At 49.5% G+C, this 17,641-nt stretch overlaps 1 long non-coding RNA gene and 1 pseudogene across 1 annotated transcript in view; one reads left to right on the forward strand and one right to left on the reverse strand.

Annotated features, from left to right (window-relative positions):
• LOC138282961 (zinc finger protein 850-like) overlaps nt 1-1,918 on the reverse strand; it is a 70,025-nt pseudogene extending 68,107 nt beyond the window's left edge.
• LOC138282962 (uncharacterized) overlaps nt 1,631-17,641 on the forward strand; it is a 55,671-nt gene continuing 39,660 nt past the window's right edge. Inside the window, exon 1 of the long non-coding RNA XR_011201026.1 lies at nt 1,631-1,720. This is a non-coding gene — a long non-coding RNA (uncharacterized lncRNA). The remainder of the gene's footprint in view (nt 1,721-17,641) is intronic.

Below are 17,641 nucleotides of genomic sequence, written 5' to 3' on the forward strand. Positions count from 1 at the left end.
GGTGGAGGAGGGCTCAGGGGCGCACTGAGGGTGGAGGAGGGCTCAGGGAGCACTGAGGGTGGAGGAGGGCTCAGGGGCGCACTGAGGCTGCAGGAGGGCTCAGGGGCGCACTGAGGGTGGAGGAGGGCTCAGGGGCGCACTGAGGGTGGAGGAGGGCTCAGGGGAGCACTGAGGCTGCAGGAGGGCTCAGGGGAGCACTGAGGGTGGAGGAGGGCTCAGGGGAGCACTGAGGGTGGAGGAGGGCTCAAGGGAGCACTGAGGCTGCAGGAGGGCTCAGGGGAGCACTGAGGTTGGAGGAGGGCTCAGGGGAGCACTGAGGCTGCAGGAGGGCTCAGGGGAGCACTGAGGGTGGAGGAGGGCTCAGGGGCGCACTGAGGGTGGAGGAGGGCTCAGGGGAGCACTGAGGCTGCAGAGGGGGCTCAGGGGGGCACTGAGGGTGGAGGAGGGCTCAGGGGAGCACTGAGGCTGCAGGAGGGCTCAGGGGCGCACTGAGGGTGGAGGAGGGCTCAGGGGCGCACTGAGGGTGGAGGAGGGCTCAGGGAGCACTGAGGGTGGAGGAGGGCTCAGGGGCGCACTGAGGCTGCAGGAGGGCTCAGGGGCGCACTGAGGGTGGAGGAGGGCTCAGGGGCGCACTGAGGGTGGAGGAGGGCTCAGGGGAGCACTGAGGCTGCAGGAGGGCTCAGGGGAGCACTGAGGGTGGAGGAGGGCTCAGGGGAGCACTGAGGGTGGAGGAGGGCTCAAGGGAGCACTGAGGCTGCAGGAGGGCTCAGGGGAGCACTGAGGTTGGAGGAGGGCTCAGGGGAGCACTGAGGCTGCAGGAGGGCTCAGGGGAGCACTGAGGGTGGAGGAGGGCTCAGGGGCGCACTGAGGGTGGAGGAGGGCTCAGGGGAGCACTGAGGGTGGAGGAGGGCTCAGGGGAGCACTGAGGGTGGAGGAGGGCTCAGGGGAGCACTGAGGGTGGAGGAGGGCTCAGGGGCGCACTGAGGGTGGAGGAGGGCTCAGGGGAGCACTGAGGGTGGAGGAGGGCTCAAGGGAGCACTGAGGGTGGAGGAGGGCTCAGGGGAGCACTGAGGGTGGAGGAGGGCTCAGGGGAGCACTGAGGGTGAAGGAGGGCTCAGGGGAGCACTGAGGGTGGAGGAGGGCTCAAGGGAGCACTGAGGGTGGAGGAGGGCTCAGGGGAGCACTGAGGGTGGAGGAGGGCTCAGGGGAGCACTGAGGGTGGAGGAGGGCTCAGGGGAGCACTGAGGGTGGAGGAGGGCTCAGGGGAGCACTGAGGGTGGAGGAGGGCTCAGGGGAGCACTGAGGGTGGAGGAGGGCTCAGGGGCGCACTGAGGGTGGAGGAGGGCTCAGGGGAGCACTGAGGGTGGAGGAGGGCTCAAAGGAGCACTGAGGGTGGAGGAGGGCTCAGGGGAGCACTGAGGCTGCAGAGGGGGCTCAGGGGGGCACTGAGGGTGGAGGAGGGCTCAGGGGAGCACTGAGGCTGCAGGAGGGCTCAGGGGAGCACTGGGGGTGGAGGGGGGCTCAGAGGACACTGAAGCAGCAGGAATGAAGCTCCAGGAGCACCGAGCATTTAAAAGCTGAAAGAAGCACTGGGTCCAAGGCTACAGGGAGGACGCCACTGAGGCTGGATGGGTCAGTGGGGCTGGGATGACTCGGAAGCAGCGATGATGCGGGGAGAGCGAGATAAACGGAGCCCGAGAGGCAGTCTGGGGACAGGGAGGTAATAAGAGGTCTTGTTGCTGTTTGATACGGGATGAAGGATGAACCACTGCAGCTTTGGGGAGGGGGAAAGATTGGCACAGAGAGGGGGGATAGAGACAGATACTTACAAACCTGGCGATCCGAAGAGCATCTCCAACTCTGCCCCGTGTGTCTGAAGCAGAGACACGGACACAGAATGAGGAACCTATGGAAACAAATTTAAGTGACTATTTCAAGATGGCGGCGGGCTCGGCGGAAACTGGTTTCATTTCCGCGGCGGCCATCTTGGAATGGAGCAGTTAACTCGGGGAGGAGAGGCCGATGCGGCAAACTGAGCCCCCGGTACTACTTGTTTCCGTGTCAATTTAGATCCTTTGTATGATCCTAGTTATTACTACAGTACTGTGTTTTGCAGAAGGCCAGGCAGGTTTAATTCTCCAGTGTTCGTTATCGGGGGTAGTTAAATGAAGTCAGTCCATAATAGATAGATACATACCAAGATTTAGGCAAAGAAAAGGTGATTTGAAAACAATACAGGGACGTTTATTTTTCCAGCTGCCATGCATTGCAGTGGATGCAATTTTAGGCTGGGTTGAGCTGAAACAAATCAATTTTTGCTTAAAAAAACAGGAAACGACTACTTAACTGTGGATATTGCCAAGTATACCTATACTTGCTAATTATGCATGAAAGTGTAAACGCAACAGCTTTGGTGGCCTAGGATATTTAGAAGTTTTACTCCAATTGGGAAGGAAAAAACAGTCTTTTTTGATCAACAAAAGTCTATGATTGCTACCCATGCAGGTGTGCAATGGAATGGGTAATGGCTGTGTGTCTGTCCTCACCAGCCAGATGGAGAGGCCGCCAGCACAACCCAGGCTAAGCCCATCCAAACCCAAACCTGCAGCCAGCTGCTGACCTAGCCTGGCCTCTGGCTTCACCGCTCTCCGGCGATCATCACAAGGCCACCACAAATTCCAGTCCAAGGGTTAGGGAGTTTGGTGATTGGGGCAAGAGGGAGGCATCCGCCAGTAAGCATGCACTCTCCAGGCGAAGGAGTGATGTCAGATGCCACCCTATGACAAGGATAATTGCAGGATTTTGGGCTGCAGCAGCAGGTCTACCATGATACGCATGTGCCATGTTAGCAGTCGTGACCACAACACTTTGTGGATACTCTACCTGCAGATTCCTAACCAATCTGCTCACCCACCCCCATGCTGAGGGGGGCATTGAGCTGACAGCATAGTACAGTGATGTGTTGGTGTACTGCTTACTTTCACTTTGGCAGCCTCATCTCTGCCTCGAATGGCTCCTATGGACGGAGGAGAGCTATTGCAAAAGTTATGGGGCAGTCTGGTGTCTTTGCGGATTGATTACGTGAGGAATCTGTTGGGTATCTACCAGAATGATCACTACTAAAGGTATGTACATTTTCTTTTTTCCCGAAACTGCACCAGGATGTAGGCATGTCATTGATTCTAGAAAAAGGTAATATTATTTGCATGACCCAAAATGTCCAACGAAGACTGACATTCCATGGTTGGGGGAGTGGTATCTCCATGGGGACTACCGTTCTGTGTGATCACAAGAGGTCTGGTGTTACTGGAGCCAAAAATATTGGGTCTGGCAGTACCTGACCTGATTCCACCAGGTGTGATTGCACAGCCGTTAAAATTGTGGGAACTTCGGGCAGGGGCTGAGGACACAAGCACAGCGCGCGTCCCCATCCATAGCACTGGGAAGCAGGCAATCCTCCTGCAAGAACAGAGCAACCTGTCCAGCCTGCCTGCACCCATGCGATTCTCCGCCTCCCTGACAGCAACCCCAATCCCATATCCCAACTTCCCAGAGCAGATGGTAACAGCAAGCTCCCTCGGGAAACACCTGTTGCTTTGGATCTTGCAATTCCAGGTTTGTACCCAGTACTAGAGCCTAGTACTGAACTACGCATAATGCTTAACCATCATATAAAACAAAGAAATAAAGCAAATAACTCCAACCCCACTATAACAACTAGAATGCATACGGCTAAACCCTGGTATTGGACTGTTACTAATAGCGCTAGCCAGTGGTACTGATCTTGTTTTTTAAACCACAACATTAAACTGACTTTGCGCTTCTAAACCATCTAGCCACAAACATTTCTGAAGCTCCTCTGAGGCGCATCCTTAGTGAAAGAACCTGAGGGTGACTGCAGCATGTTAAAGTGCTTTCAGTAATTACAAAGTGCAAGTGTCTCTACATTCCAGGGTTCTATGGGCAGTAAAACATTATACTTGTTAGTGGTTAATACAGATACTCACATTTTGGTTTTGCTTTATTTCTGCACAGTTGAATGCAGTGAGAAGACGATCACCTGGGATCCGGTCAGCCTGTAGGTTGTCATTTCCTTTTCCCACATTCTTTCCCCCCATTTCCCATCAGTGACACCTGATGTATTACTAGGTGGTGGTGGGAATTCAGGGGTGAGAGCAGTTTTTCTGCAGAGACTATATTCACAGTTTACTGACTGGGGATCTGACAAAAAAGCCAACGCACAGGTTCCCCCAAAACAGTAGTAGGCTGAGTCGGACAAGATGTTAGCTACTGTCCAATCAGAGCATGCATTAATACGACAAACACAACCTAAGGCAGAAATTAGATAAGACCCAATCCAACCACTAACACTTAGGTCTTCCTACCACGCATGAAAATGTTGCCTTCCCCTCCTCCAGGAAGCCCAAAACACTTGATTCCATTGGTGTCTCAACCCATTATCTCACTGTTGCTGGTCGGCTTATTTCCTGCAGCTGCAAGTGACACATGCCTGCCCAAGAGTTTTCAGCTGACTGGTTAACATAGTCATCACATCACTTGCATCGCTGGCCCCACCAAAAAGATTTAATGGATATGGCAAAAAAGAATCCTATTTTCATCCTATTTTCATAAATCATTCTCCTATCATATGTGGGAGATAACAGAGTAGCATAGTCAATACCTTTGGGGGACAAGGTCTCATTAATATACGCTTGCAACTGCAGCGGAGTATACATACAGCCAATATGAAGGATCGCTCGTCCGATTTACATTTTGGCAAACCTTCTGTTTGGCCTCAGCAGATACTATTCCCCAGGGACATCAGAGAAATGACTACATGTCCACCCACCCAATTTGGATCCACCCACCCATATTTGGATGGGTGGACAAGTAGCCATTTTTTACTGGTTCATACCGCCAGGTAAAACCTGGCAGCAAGGAACACTAAAAACATTATAATGCTCCACTCCGCCATGGGAGAAGGCTCCCATGGTGAGGGAGCATTATATTTTTTTCTTTACAAAAAGAAAATCCTGTTTCAATATTTTTATAAATGACTGCCTGCTTGGCAGACACAGTGAAAAGAACTTAATGACCAGGTGATATTTCAACAAATATAAAAATTGCCACAAGGCAAAAAGCACGTCCTGGAACTCATCTCTGAGACCTCAAGTGTGTGCCTTCTTTTCTTCTGAACATCTAACTCCACCACAAGGGCAGATGAGTTACAAAGGAGTGCTGACGAGTTAAACTGATACCGGAGTTTGATGTTGGGTCTAATGCCAGGATTTGAGGCCGGAGGGAGCCCGGAGGGCCAAGGTGATGAACTCGAATTTGCTGCTGCAACAGAAGATCTTCCTGGAGGAGCTGCCTGATCGAGCGCAGATGCTCAGGCCCAGGGGATTTGGATACCACACTATCCATGCCCAGTCCGGAGCACTAAGGCTACTTGATCCCGGTCAGTCCTGGTCTTCTTGAGAACTCCGAGCAGGAGTGGTATCAGTAGAAAAGCATAGGAGTTTCGAGTTTCACTGGAAGTGGAAGGCGTCTCCAAGCGAGAGATGCCTTGGAAACTCAGATGTGCAGAAGTGCTGCTATTGTACATTCTGCTGGTGAACAGATCGAGCCAAGGTTCTCCCCATTCATGGAAAGACCTTGTGCCACTTCCAGGTGTAATTGCCACTTGTGATCTGCTGGGTGCCGACGGCTGAGTGAGTCCACCCTGGCATACAGATATCCCGCCTGGTGATCTACGACCAGAAAGATTCCTTGGCGGTCCAGCCATTTCCAGAGGTACACACCGTTCACTACTGTCCACTCTGGGTGTGGAAGGGAGAGGTGTCTGGAACTGACCCAATCGCGGTTCAGTAACCACCACTGGAGATCATTTGTGGTCTCCTCCGAAATCTAGACTTGATCATAGCGGTTACCATGATGATGGGCCGACTGGGACGTCAGATCCCACTGCAGAGCCTGCATATGCCACCTGACATGCTCAGCCAGCAGGATGTATGAGGTCATCAGTCCCAGCAGCCTTACAGTCAAGCTGCTTGAGATCCAGACTCCAAGGCTGAATGACCGGGATCATAGCGTCAATGTTCTGGACTCTCTTTCCCGGGGAAAAGGTACAAAACTGAAGTGTGTCCATAATGGCTCAGATAAAGGGGGGTGGTCTGAGAAGGAGTCAGGTGTGAGTTTGGCATGTTGATGGTAAACCCCAAAGATGACAGGAGGTTTGTCATAGTCTGGAGGCGGTTGACGAATACCTGGGGTGAACCTGCTTTCAAAAATCAGTCGTCGAGGTAAGGTAAGACTGGCACCCTGACCTCTGAAGTAGTGCTGCCACCACCATCCCTTTTGTGAACATCCGAGGGGCGCTGGTGAGACCAAAGGGGAGCACAGAGAACTGAAAATGCTTTTGTCCCACCATGAACTGTACTTAGCGACCATGGGCCGTCCAAACGGGTATGTGGAAATAGGCAAACTTCAGGTCCAAAGCCACCATCCAGTCTCGAGGGCAGACAAGACCTGGGCAAGAGTGAGCATTTTGAATTTCTCGTTCTGGAGGAAGGCATGAGAGTGCACAGATCGAGAATAGGCCGAAGACCTCCGTCCGTCTTGGGCACCAAAAAGAAGGTGGAATATCAACCAAATCCTACTACTGGCACCCTCTTAAACATCCCTTTGGCAAAAAGGGCTTGCACTTCCTGCTGGAAAATGGAGAGATGGTCTTCCACCAGTTGTTAGGTGGACAGTGGAAGGTGCGACAGGGATGAAATGAAGGGTGAAGTATAACCTCTACAGGCTACCTGCAGGACCCACCAGTCCGGTGTGATTGCTTGTCTACCCTGCAGGTGCTGCTGCAGGGAGGGGATGCTGAGGACTGAGTAGAATGCTGACATTGGATGTGCGGGCATTGGGCGCCTCAGCCTCTTCCACAGAACTGCTGGGTTCCTTGCTGGGGCTCGGCCAAAGATACAAAATGAACGGTGGGATTGTTACAGATGGCAAGGCCTGGCAGAAAGGCCCAGACAGTGACCAGTAGCCCTACTTTCCCAGAAGCGTTCAAGGGCAGAATCAGCCTTGGCCCCAAACAGGTGAGTGCCGTTTAATGGCATGTCTTCCAGGGAGGACTCAACGTTGAATGAGAACTCATTGATCATAGCAATACATGGTGACGAATGGCAACGCTGGTGCTTATAGCTTGCCCAACTCAGTCGGTGGTGTCTAAGCCACAATGAATTGTGAACTTGGCTGCATCACAGCCATCTTGGGTCGCCTGCAAAAGGACACAATGAAGATCTTCTGGTACACCAGGAAAGACTTGTGCCATCGAGTCCCAAAGGATATATAGGTAACAGCCCAACAAACAAAAGGCATTGATTGAATGCAAGGCCAAACTGGCTGATAAAAGGAGGCATTTTTCAAATGTCTACAGTCGCTTTCTCCCTGTCAGGGTGATGGCGCCTGGCGATTTGTCTGTTAACTGACGGGCCAATGCAAGGCTTGGCCCAATACCCTAGGAGAGTATCTTTCTGGGCCCCATTGAAAGCATCAATGTTTACTGACCTGGCGAGAGTATGGGCACTGGAGGCAACATAGGAACTGGAGCCAAGGGTCCAGCTGGCACTGGGGGAGAACCCATCGGCCGTAGTCCAAGTGGAAGGCCTTTCGTCCCATGGGGTCTAAGGGCATGCCAAAGGGAGTCAGGAGTGGGAGTGAGAGTAGCGCGAAGAAGTGAAACTCTGCTTCAATTTCTTGTGTTTTTTGTACTTACCGGAGTATTCAAGTTAGCCTGGCTGATGAAGGGTGATACCCTGAAACCGGTACCAGGATGCTTGTTTCTGGTCTGGGGAGAACCTGGCTTGGCAGTTCCGGCTGGACTGTTCCCACAGGGATTAGGGTCAAGACTGATTTATATATGGCTGAGTCCAAACTGGGGTGGCATATTGGGCAAAAAAAACGATGGATTAAACCCAAATCTTAGTGACTGGGGGTAAATGTTTGCATTGTTCAGCATTCCGTCCATCATCTGTTCTCTTTGCTTTTGTCACCCTAAGTGGGAAGGGGAAGCCCAGACTTGAGTCCCGTGCACATTGCACCACTGGATTCAAGCTAGCCTAACTGATGAAGAGTGATATCCCAAAACCGGACCCAGGATGCTTGTTTCCGGCCCAGGGAGGACCTGACTTGGCAGTTCAGGCTGGACTGTTCCCATGGGCAACAGGGTCACGATTGAATTGCATATGGCCAAACTGGGGTGGCGCTATGGGCACAAAAACAATGGAATAAACCCAGATCTCTGTGACTGGGGGTGAATGTTTGCTTTGTTCAGCATTTCATCCATCATCTGTTCTTTTTTTCTTTTGTCACCCTAAGTTGGAAGGGTATGCCCAGACCTGGCTCCTGTGATCAATGCGCCACTGGATTCAAGCTAGCCTGGCTGATGAAGGGTGATACCGAAACCGGTCCCAGGATACTTGTTTCCGGTCCAGGGAGGAACTGGCTTAGTAGTTTGGGCCTGGACTGTTCCCATGGTGAACAGGGTCAAACCTGATTTGCATATTGCTGGGTCCAAACTGGGGTGGCGTGGTGGGCAAAAAGACCTTGGATTAAACCCAGATCTTTGCAACTGTGGTGAATGTTTGCATTGTTTAGCATTACGTCCATCATCTGTTATTTTTGCTTTTGTTGCCCTAAGTGGGAAGGGTATGCCCAGACGTGGGTCCAGTGTTCACTGCACCCCTGTATTTAAGCTAGCCTGGGTGATGCCCCAAAACCGGTCTCAGGATGCTTGTTTTTGATCCAGGGAGGACCTGGTCTGGCAGTTCAGGCTGTAGCACGATTGTAGGAAAGCACCCCTTTTGGCATGGTTAGCCCCCACCTTTTGCCTGGTAGCTGATGTAATTTTGACTGAAAGTGCACTGGGTTCCTGCTAGCCAGGTCCCCAGTGCCAGATCTCTTTCCCCTAAAACTGCACAGTCATTTCACCAATTGGCAAAACCTTTAGCACCCTCTGTAAGTCCCTAGTAAATGGTAACCCTGGTACCTAGGGCCTGGGGTACTTAAGAGTGTACCTAAGGGCTACAGCACAAATTGTGCCACCCTAAGGGACCCCTCATAAAGCACATGACAGGTTGCCATTGCAGGCTGCGTGTCTTGATGCAGACCAAAGTGAAAACACATGTGCCATGTTCCCTAACACTGCATGTTATATATGTAAGTCACCCCTTTAGCAGGCCTTACAGCCCTAAGGGAGGGTGCATTAAATGGCATGTGAGGGCATATCTGCACGAGCAGATGTACTCCTTCTATGTCTTTGTCGATTCTCAGACATAGCAAGTGAGCAGGGAAACCATTTTAAATACATGTGCTGGACACTGCTCAGTATGAGGTCCCCAGCTACATGATAGCTTCACTGACACAGGGATGTTTGGTATCAAACATCTCATATTGGTGAAACCACACTGATGCCAGTGTTGGATTTACCAATACATGCACCCAGAGTGCACCTTAGAGGTGTCCCTGAAAGCCTACCAACTACTAGTGTGTTAACTGACTGGTCCTGACCAATTCAGCCACCTTAGCCACGTTTTTGATCCCCCAAGGTGAGAGCCAGCGCACTCGGGGTCCAGAGACAAAAACCTGCACTGGATGGACATTCTAGGGCAGGAAGCTTCAAAGGCCTAGCTGCCTTTGCAATGCGACCCAGGTCTCTCTAACTGGCTGAGATGACCAACCTCCCTGTCCTGACCCCACTTTTGGCTTCAAGACAGGTGGGAAAATTAGGCAGATTAGTAGATTTGCCCACTTCATGCCAGTCCCACCCCTAAGGTGGACGAGCTGAAGTGGACACCACTTTTTATATTCCTCCATCTTGGTTTGGAAGGAATTAGGCCACTAGGGTCAGGGTTTTGCCCACTTTCCAACAGAAGTGGTCATAGAAAGGGTGTATTCACCCTAAAAGTGGGCAACCCATTTGCTGCTACCTGGCACTCCCTGTAATGCCCCTAAATTGAGTATTTAGGTGGCACCCCTGAACCCCAGAACTCAAATTCTGAAAACCTAGACGCACCCGCAGAAGAGGAGAAGAGGAAGCAGCTGACCTGGTACCAACCCACTCTGCCGGTCTGCCTGCACTCCTCGATGGACTCTGCACCAGAAGACGCTAATCCTGCAGCTGAACCTCTAGAAACCTAGGAGGACTGCCTGCCTTCGAAAAAGATTCAAGTCTCCCATGAGCAGCGGACCTGCTCTCCAACCAACTCTAAGGAAAGGACTCTGCAGCCTCTGGAACAGCAAAGACCCGACACCTGAAGTCACCACTGCACGCACCGTCACAGACCAGAGTGGGAGTGGACCTTCAGTGCCAGCTAGGTCCCCCAGATGTCCAGAGTCTGAGTCAATCGCGGTTTCACCCCTCCTGGACTACCTGAATTCACCTGCAGCCTCTGCAAGCAGTCCCCCTCTCCCACAGCCTCTGATGTGAGAGAAACCTGGCACCTGAGGCAACCACTGCACCTGTTGTCGCCGGCCCGAGTTGAAGTGGACCCCTGGTGTTAACGATGTCCCCAGCTCCCCTGAGCTCGAGTCCACTGTGGTTTCACCCTGTCTGGACTCCACCACGACGCCTGCAGCCTCAGACCACAGGACCCCAGAACCGCAAGTGCTCATGGACAAGGAAACCTGACGGCAAAGGAAACCCCTGCATCCGTCACCCCTGGGCCTTGGTGAAGAGGATCAAAGGTGCACCTATGTCTCTAAGCACCGCACATATGCAACTTATCTGTGGTTTGTTCCTGGCTGGCCCCCAGCCACAGCCTGCAGCCTAAATCCACGGAGGCCAATCCCCAATGAAATACGTTGGGCACCCGATGCCGTACTGCACCTCTGCACCCGGCTGCCCCAGTGCTGCCTGGAGTGACCTGTTCATGTGGTCCTGACCCTTGCCCAGTACTTACCTTAAGTCTACAAGATTGGTCCAGTAAGTCATCGTAAAGTGCTTGTTTGTTGAATGTGTTTTCCTTCCATAGGCTAACATTGAAGAACTCTGAAGTTGCAGTGTGTCGATTTTGGCAAGTGAAAAGTATTTATGCTTAAAAACGTACTTACCTTATAACGAAGTTCTTGGGTTCAAAGCAGTGGTGGCTGGTGACATTTGAAAGCAGTGGGGCGTAAACGTTCAGGATGAGTGCCCTGTGATGAGCGAGCAAGCCTGACTGTAGCAAGGGGGGCTGGGGGGGCTTTGCCCTCTGGGAAAATGTTGAAAAAACAAGGGGGCAAATGGAGCATTTTCAAGCAAATCTGAGAAAGCAAGAAGGTTAATAAAGCAATTGTGAAATTATAGTTATGACATCAATAAAGAGATTTCATATGACAATGACCTAGGTAGCTGCTTTTTCAGTATAACAGTCTTATAGCTGGAAAACCCTGAGAAGTTAGGCATCAGATAGTCTTACACATGCCATTTGCGGCTAGTAATTATCCTTAAATAAGGGGCTTAATGTTACCTCATAGTTTATATCACATTAAACGGTTGGTCACCATATTTTCCCATTTTCATAAAATTCAATGCACCCAAAATAATTACGGCAGCCATGTAAACTCTCACAGTGGACAAGCTACATTTAGAGCTAATAATCAAATAACACGTATTCCTAAACAGAGTATTAGACTGGAATCCAGCTGCACTGAAAAAAGATTCAAGAAACATTTTTCTGCAAATATCACAGGGTTCTCACAAACTATGTTCAGAGTACCACCAGAATACCCTAGTACTGTAAAAATAAAACGATTCCATTGCCTTAAAAAAACATCAATCATTCAACAAATAATGATAATAAATTGCCCATAAACCCAATCGAGGATCACCTGCTTTGATCATGTTCCTTTCGATCTGCATTTCATTGGTACCAGCTGGCACGCAAAGTATTGTTGTAGCTAGGATTGGCAGTACAACACTGGACTTTACTATGCCCGTTCAAACTCCATCTTCTCTGCCAGCGTATACATATAAAAGATATGAAAATAAATATATAAAGCCTAGGACAAGGGAAAAACATAAATGCACAACAAGGGGGGAAGCTTTTCTGAATGCATTGGCATGAAGTAGTAAGTCCCTTTGAATGGCACGCACAGATGACCCTAAGCTTTCATTGTGGTTTGCTCCCTGTTTGTAAGTTAAATACCGTGCCCTTGCAGCCCCATGTTTGTGGCCCTGCACCGTTGTTATAAATGTATTTGCATCAGGTGTACAGCATCCATTTTAGGACATCCTCATTCCTACCTCCTCATCCCTACTTCTCATCCATCATCCCTACTTCTCATCAATCATACATCATCCCTACTTCTCATCCATCATCCCTACTTCTCTTCCATCATCCCTGCTTCTCATCCATCATCCCTACTTCTCATCCTTGCTTCTCATCCTTGCTTCTCATCCGTACTTCTCTTCCATCGTCCCTACTTCTCTTCCATAATCTCTACTTCTCATCCATCATACATTATCCCTACTCTTCATTCATCATCCCTACTTCTCTTCCATCATCCCTACTTCTCATCCATCATACATCATCCCTACTTCTCATCCATCATCCCTACTTCTCATCCATCATACATCATCCCTACTCCTCATTCATCCTCCCTACTTCTCTTCCATCATCCCTACTTCTCATCCATCATACATCATCCCTACTTCTCATCCATCATCCCTACTTCTCTTCCATCATCCCTACTCCTCATCCATCATCCTTACTTCTCACCAATCATCCTTACTTCTCTTCCATCATCCCTACTTCTCATCAATCATACATCATCCCTACTTCTCATCCATCATCCCTACTTCTATTCCATTATCCCTGCTTCTCATCCATCATCCCTACTTCTCATCCTTGCTTCTCATCCGTACTTCTCTTCCATCGTCCCTACTTCTCTTCCATAATCCCTACTTCTCATCCATTATACATTATCCCTACTCTTCATTCATCATCCCTACTTCTCTTCCATCATCCCTACTTCTCATCCATCATACATCATCCCTACTTCTCATCCATCATCCCTACTTCTCATCCATCATACATCATCCCTACTCCTCATTCATCCTCCCTACTTCTCTTGCATCATCCCTACTTCTCATCCATCATACATCATCCCTACTTCTAATCCATCATACATCATTCCTACTTCTCATCCATCATCCCTACTTCTCTTCCATCATCCCAATTTCTTATTCCTAATTCCTGCTTCTCATCCCCACTTCTCATTCATCATCCCTACTTCTTATGTATCATACATCATCCCTATTTCTCATCCCTACCTCTTAAGAATCATCCATTATCCCTACTTCTTATCCCTACTTCTAATCCATCTTCCTTCATCCCTGCTTCTCATACCTCATTCATCATCCCTACTCCTCATCCATCATCCCTACTCCTCATTCCTCATCCCTCAGTCATACCAGCACATTTTCAGTTTTAGGAAACACATCTTCACTCTGATTGGTTGGCAACAGCCTTCTCATTGCCTGTACTGGATGAAGACGGAGGAGAGGAGGAAATACAATTGTGTGTATATTTCCAGTAAATTCAAGGCTGACCAGCATTTCATTTTAATCAAGTAAGTCAGTGGTTCCCAATCTGTGAGCTGTGGCTCACCCCTAGCAGTCAAAACTAGCCAGGGGCGGCTCACACAGTTTGTGAACAAATGCATGCATACGTCGATCTCTGCTGTAGACGGAGATCATCGAGTTAAATAACATTTAAAAAAAATACATATCAGTGGAATGAATATTGGTATCAGCAGCTCGCAAGGGGAATTGCCAATAAGGAAGGCTTGCTCGATTTAGAGCACTAAAATAAAATCGTTTAATGTGTATTCCCTTGATTTTCTATTTTATGATTCGAACGTAAATAATGAAAACTAGGGCCAGATGTAGGTACTTTGCAAATTGCGACTTGCAATTTGCGAGTCCGAGCGACTCGCAAATTGCAACTTGCAATTTGCAATGCAGAACGGTGTCTCAGATACCGTCTGCGAGTCGCAATGGGGTCGCAAAGACCCACCTCATTAATATTAATGAGGTGGGTCGCAAATTGCGGCCCCATAGCGACTATGGGCACTCACTGACATGGAAGCCTGCTGTAGTCAGCAGACCTCCATGTCCGTGACTGCTTGTAAATAAAGCAGTTTTTTTTTTTCAAGTGTAGCCCGTTTTTCTTAAAGGAAAACGAGCTGCACTTAAAAAAAAATCAGAAACCTTTTGTTTCTGAATTTTTTCAGGGCAGGTAGTGGTCCCTTGGACCACTACCTGCCCTGAAAAAATAATATGGGGTCCAGTCACAAAGGGGAAGGGGTCCCATGGGGACCCCTTCCCGTTTGCGAGTGGGTTACCATCCACTTCAAGTGGATGGTAACTGCGACTCCATTATGGAGTTGCATACCACTCCGACTCGCAAATAGGAAGGGAACACCCCTTCCTATTTGCGACTCTGAAATGCATTTTGCGAGTCGGTCCCGACTCGCAAAATGCATTTCTGCATAGCAAACTCAGGTTTGCGACTCGCAAACGGCGTTTTTTGACGTTTGCGAGTCGCAAACCGTTTGCTACATCTGGCCCCTAGTTCGGTGGATTTCAGCACTGTGGCCTATTTAGTAAATCCTGCAGCGCCCTCTAGTGGCAATGCACTTTGAAGCATAGTCCTTGTGAGTTTTACTTTTCTGAGCTGCTAATTCGAAACACGAGTTTAATGTAAATTAAAAAAAAGCAGAGGCGTAGCAAAGGTGTCATTGGCCCTAATGCAAACAAGATAATGGGACTCCTTTTCCTCCTCGGTGGTTATTAAAAATAACCATGATTGGGGTACAGTCCACCTAGTATTCCTGTGCACTAGCCGCACGCGCTGCACTAATGCACCTTCTTAGGGGCTCCTGATTGGGGTACAGTCCACCTAGTATTCCTGTGCACCAGCTGCACGCGCTGCACTAATGCATCTTCTTAGGGGCCCCAGAGGTCCTTTTGTTTTTAATGATTTTAAGCATGTGGCCAAATAACGGGGTGCCTTTTAAATATGTTTTTTTAGAATCTGCTCTCTGTTTTTCAGGTGATAATTTTCCACTTTAAAACTGTTGAGACATTTGCAAACCACTGACCCAAACATAAAAAATATGGGCCCATATTTATACTTTTTTTGCGCCACATTTGTGGCATTTTTTGATGCGAATGCAGCGGCAGCTTACAAAATGTACCTGTATTTTGTAAGTTTGCGCCACTTTGCGTCAAAAAATGAGGCAAATGCAGCGCGAATAAAGTATAAATATGGACCATAATATTTGTGGCATACATGCCAACCCGATTTAGACAAGATACTCCCGAATTTAAAAGCAAAATTAACTTTATTTGAGCTGTCTCCTGTCTGAAATTGCCTCACCTGAATTATATGTCAATGAGAAAAATACATTCGCCCGATTTTGTCCTTAAAATGTATCACTTTCAGTTCTAGAATGTTGGCGTGTATGGTATGGCAATCATTACTGTGTAATATATGAAATTACCTCACAATGAACAAAACCGGACAAATATCTATCAGATATTTGTAAAGTTGCTGTAGGAGAGGAGGAAGGAGAGGAGACAGCTCAATTCACTCGTGAGAATGGGGGTGCTCTTCTCATCAAATGATCCCTACCTCTTTCACTTACCTCCTCGGCACCATGAATTTCAAGGTCTTACGTTTTTTTCTAGAAGTGACTTAGCAAATCGACCTTTTCTGATGCCTCAGTAGGAGGGAGCCTAAATCTTGGAGAGCTGCCTACGGTATACTAGTGGGGAGCATACAGAGAGCACAGATTTTACAGACCTGTATACGTAATCCCTCAGCATTAGTAGACAGTGCTCAGATCTTGGTGATGCCTGATTAAGGCCTTTCTAGTAAAGAGCCCAATATGATTCGAGTGCTTAGTATTATTTCCAGTGAAAAAATGGAAGTACTCCTGAGGCTGTGCTTACATCCCCCACCTGTTAAAAAAAAAAGTTACATAATGGGGAGCCACGGCCCACAGCCAATAGGTCAAGGGAGCCACAGGCCGAAAAAGTTTGTGAAACACTGAATTAAGTGTTTTTCTGATTACACAGGCCTCTGCAGAAAGCTCTGCTGGTGGGAGGTAAGGAGGTCTCCGCTTGGTCCATACATCAGATCTTGGAGAAAGGGTTATGCAGTTCATCGAAAACCTTTCTGGTTTCAGTTTCATACGTAGCAAAGAAAATTTGTAAAATCGACACCGTAGACCGCGCAATCCAATTAAGCCTTTTCTAGGATCATTATTTGTAACAAATATAGGGGGTCATTACGACCCCGGCGGTCTGTGATAATGTGGCAGCACTACCGTCAAGAGGCTGGCGGTACTCACCGCCACATTATGACATTGATGGTTTGGCTGAAGCCAAACCACCAATGTACCACTCCGACTGCCACGGCGGTAGCAGCTGCCGGGCTGGAGATATCTATCTCCAAAGCCCCCCACCTTCCCTACATTCACGCCCCCTTTCACACACGCACACGCGCATACACACACCCATTCCCACATGCATCCACGCATACATGCATCTATTCACACACATCCGCACACACTTTCATACATACATGCAGACACGCATTCACATAACACAACATACACGCACTCACACCTCCATATATGCACACTTGCATTCAACACGCAACACACACCTGCATACACGCAAACACACACAACACCCCCAACTCCCTTCCCTGTCAGAGACCCCACTTACCTGTGTTCAGAGGGTCTACCAGCAGGAGACAGGACGGGGTGCTGCTGCCACCAGCAGCGTCTGCCACAGAACACTGCCAGGCCGTATTATGGGTCATAATACGGCTGGCGGCGGTCTACTGTACTGGCGTGGCGCTGCTGGTGGCAGCAGTGCAACCTTACCGCCATCTGCCGGCATGGCCACAGGTGGCTTTCCACCATCCTTCTGGCGGAAATCAAGCTGTGGTCATAATACGGCGTACAGCTGGTAGCCGAGGCAACGGTCTTTTGGCGGCCGTCGCCGCAGCGGTAGGTGGTTTTTACCACCAGTATCATAATGAGGGCCACAATGTTTAACCTGTTCTGTGCCTTGGACAAGGTGACCTCGTCCAAGGCTACAGTTCCCGTGTGCCTTGGACGAGGTCAGCTCGTCCAAGGCACACGGGAACTTGGGGGAGCGCGAGCGCCCCCCCTGTGCACCCCCCTCCCCCCAAGGCAGGGATGGAAGGGGAAGACCTTCCCCTTTCACCTCCGACCCCCGCCCACCCCCGTGACGTCAGCGCGCAAGCGCACGCTGATTTGTCACAGGGGCCTCCCCCTTCCAGCGCGATTGAAAGAGAAATGCTTGTTTCAATCACGTGGGGGAGGCCCGGAGGGGAAATGTATTTCCTTCCCTTTGAAGTCTCTCCCAGGGTTTCAAAAGCCAGATTGCTTGCAATCCAGCTTTTGAAACCCCACTAGACACCAGGGATTTTTTTCTGTTGTTGCAGAAATTGACATAAGGGAGCGACCCCTTGGGCAAGGGTCGCTCCCAGGGGGGGGCATTTTTCAGGAAGGCCTTTTCTGCCCCCCCTGGGGGCAGAAACCTCTAGGCACCAGGGAT

This window comes from Pleurodeles waltl, chromosome 2_2 (genome assembly GCF_031143425.1).
Source record: "Pleurodeles waltl isolate 20211129_DDA chromosome 2_2, aPleWal1.hap1.20221129, whole genome shotgun sequence".
Lineage (NCBI taxonomy): Eukaryota > Metazoa > Chordata > Amphibia > Caudata > Salamandridae > Pleurodeles > Pleurodeles waltl.